Below are 2,904 nucleotides of genomic sequence, written 5' to 3'. Positions count from 1 at the left end.
CTTTGCACTCGGAAAGGTATGCACGAGAACATATACGCCACTTCTAGCCCTGTAGCAATATTCTTTTGAAAAAGCTTGTAGCGAAACTAGTCAGGAATAAAACTCAGAATAAGTCTCCAGTCTTTCCTCTTCCCACCCACTGCATAGAGGGAAGTGAGTGGGGGTAACATCCGTGAATTGGCTTTAGCAGGAAGTATGCTTACTGCAGCATAGGTGTCAATAAGAAATAGGTGGCGCGTCAGAGGGTCTCCTATCTAGAGGAGTTGTGAGGAGGAGGGGCGAACATTATGCACCTCATGATCGCCGCTGGAGTTTAAAGTGGGGGAATGGGTAAAGGCACAGGATCGGTTACACTTGCGTGCCTTGGAACCGAACTGGGTATGGTAGTAACATACCACTGGGGTGCGATCCGTGCTCTTGGATCTTGGTCTGGGTCTGGAACGTTGGCTGCGGGAAAAATTACGGCGATCTGCTGCTTGAACTTGTTCCTTGAGCTCGCTAACTTACGGTGTGAGCTGAGTCACCATGTCAACGAGGCGCTTATAGAGGGGGTCTGGCTTGATGTGGGAGACGGAGGGCAAAGAGACGGTCTCGATGAGCTCGTCGGCGAGTGTGGCGAGTTTCTCCACAGGAAGCTGGTCCTTCACAGTTAAGAGGCTACGCTGAATAGTGGCGGGCAGACGTTGGTAGAACAGCTGGAGAAAAAGGGTCTTGTCGAACGTGTCGTACTTATCTGCCAGGAGATTCTTCATGCGGCGTAATAGGTCTGAAAGTCTCTCGTTCCCAAGTTCTTCCTTAGAGAAAAGCTCTTGAAGGCGTGTAGCGATGGATGACTGGAATCGGGCGAGGGTAGCATCCTTTAAGTCTTCGTAGGGAGTGTCTGGTATTAACGCTGTAGAGATAGTGTCAGATACATAAGAAATGACGTCCGGGGGCAGAAGGGAGCAGGCGTTGCCGAATTTGGCGAGGCTAGTAGAGATGCGCGAGGACTTACAATTACATTCTAGAATGTTGAACCACACAGTCGGGTCGTGACTGAAGAGAGGTGGTGCACGAAAGGCATTGACGGCAGATAGGATTGCAGGTTGCTGGAGTGAGTTGGTGTGTGGTTCTTGCATAGGAATCACGTCCGCTGAGGTAGGAACAGACTGGTCCATGATGGTTAGGGCGCCGGTTCTGCGGCGACGACTGGGGCGGTCCACGTCTACTGCACCAGCGGATGGGGCTGTCGGCAGTCCACTCCGGCAGGGGTGGCTGGTGGCGCTAGGATTCAACTCCGGCGTAGGCTGGCGGCGCTGGGATTCCACTCCGGTGGGGGTGGCAGGCGGAGGCTGGCGGCGCTGGGACTCCACTCTGGCAGAGGCGGCGGGCGGTCCACGGCAGGGCAGGGGCGCTCCACGGAGAATGTGGCAGCAGCGGCTGGCAGTCCACTCCAGAAGGAGAAGCAGGCGGCGGCTGGGGCTGGCAGTCCACTCCAGGAGGCGGCAGGCGGCGGTTGGCAGTCCACTCTAGAAGGCGGGGCAGGCGGCTGCTGCACAGTGATCTACTTTAAGGGTCACCAATTGATCTGGTTAGTTATCACATCATCGTAAATGGTATCGTTCTTAAGTGAAGGATTAGTGAAAGTTCAAGTCTCTTCAGGGCTTAATATTGGATTAATGAATTTAATTGATAAAGGTTTATTAAATAAAATATGTACAGAGATATATACATTAATATACAATGCGGGCAACACCCCGCCAGTGGGGGAGTTGTCGTGCCCTAGTGGGTGGAAGGTGAGGGCGTGGGGAGGTCAGCGAGGGGGAGGGGCGCCGCCCTGAGCACCCCAAGCATCACGTCCATGGGCGTGTGGCGAACAAGGAGGGCAGCTCTCGTTGCCCGACTGCTGAGGAGGCTGCCTTCTGCAGGTTGAGCGGGGGTCTGCGGCGCTGGTCGGAGGGCCTCGATGGCCGGGCAGGACAGTAGGTAGTGCAGCAGCGGGTGGCGGATGTGCCTTCTGTAGTGATCGCACTGTTGCCCCTGAAAGCCACCGTACAGCTCCTCCCTAATGCAGTAGTAACAGTGCGTCGTCTGCCCTGAGCTGTTGATGGAAGGAGCCTAACATCTGATAGTCGGTGGTGGCGGCGTACTAAGCAGCTTGTCTTTTTGTTCCCTCTAACTGCCGGTGAGTCTGGTGGGCGTGGTGGGCTGCGGCACGCCTGGCTCGCGCCTTCACGTACGACAGGCTAGGTGGTATGTGCCAGGTCACGTGGGGAGCGCCAGCGGCTCTTCTTGCAGCAACGTCGGCGGACTCATTGCCTCGCACGCCCACTTAGCTGGGTATCAAGTGCAGCCTTACCCCACGTCCCTGTGCGGTAAGGCTCTGCAGGATGCCTAGGATGGCGGTGACGAGTCCCACGTTGTCGCAGGGGTGCGGCTGCTGGAGGACCTGTCACGCCGTCCTGGAGTCTGTGTGTAGGACCACAGTGGCCTCCTGGTGGTTCTGGGCGTGCTCCAGGGCCAGGTGGATGGCCACGATCTCCGTCCGCAGGGTGGAGCAGTAATCCGGCGTCCTCTCGAGCAGTTCGGTCCCAGCAGTGATGGCAGCGGCGCCCGTCTTGCCACTTTCGGGGTCGACCGAGCCGTCGGTGCAGTATATAGCACCGCCCGGCTCAGACACCCATGCCACCGCCATGGGTGTGCTGTCGCAGCTCCTCGGTGATGCAGAGCGCCTTGCTGGCCGGTAGCCGGGTGGTGGAGAACTCTGCTGTTGGGGGGGGGGTCCTCCCACGGGGATGGTGCTCGGTAGGTGGGGGACGGGAGATCGGCGTGTTGCCAGCGCCAGCCGTCAATGCGGGCGAGGCTGTGGGTGGCCAGGGTGGACTGGAGTAACCACGGGTTGCGGTGGAGGGCATCGTTTCCTTG

The 2,904-nt window shown here is 57.7% G+C and overlaps 1 pseudogene; it reads right to left on the bottom strand.

The window, feature by feature from the left end:
• Positions 1 to 1,755: 1,755 nt before the first annotated feature.
• LOC143023500 (uncharacterized) lies at positions 1,756 to 2,674 on the bottom strand (annotated as a pseudogene).
• Between the last annotated feature and the right edge of the window lie 230 nt (positions 2,675 to 2,904).

This window comes from Oratosquilla oratoria, unplaced genomic scaffold (assembly GCF_046742065.1).
Source record: "Oratosquilla oratoria isolate Oo_2021 unplaced genomic scaffold, ASM4674206v1 SCAFFOLD48, whole genome shotgun sequence".
NCBI lineage: Eukaryota > Metazoa > Arthropoda > Malacostraca > Stomatopoda > Squillidae > Oratosquilla > Oratosquilla oratoria.
The sequence above is the reverse complement of the archived record's forward strand: the minus strand, read 5'-3'. Positions and strand labels throughout refer to the sequence as shown.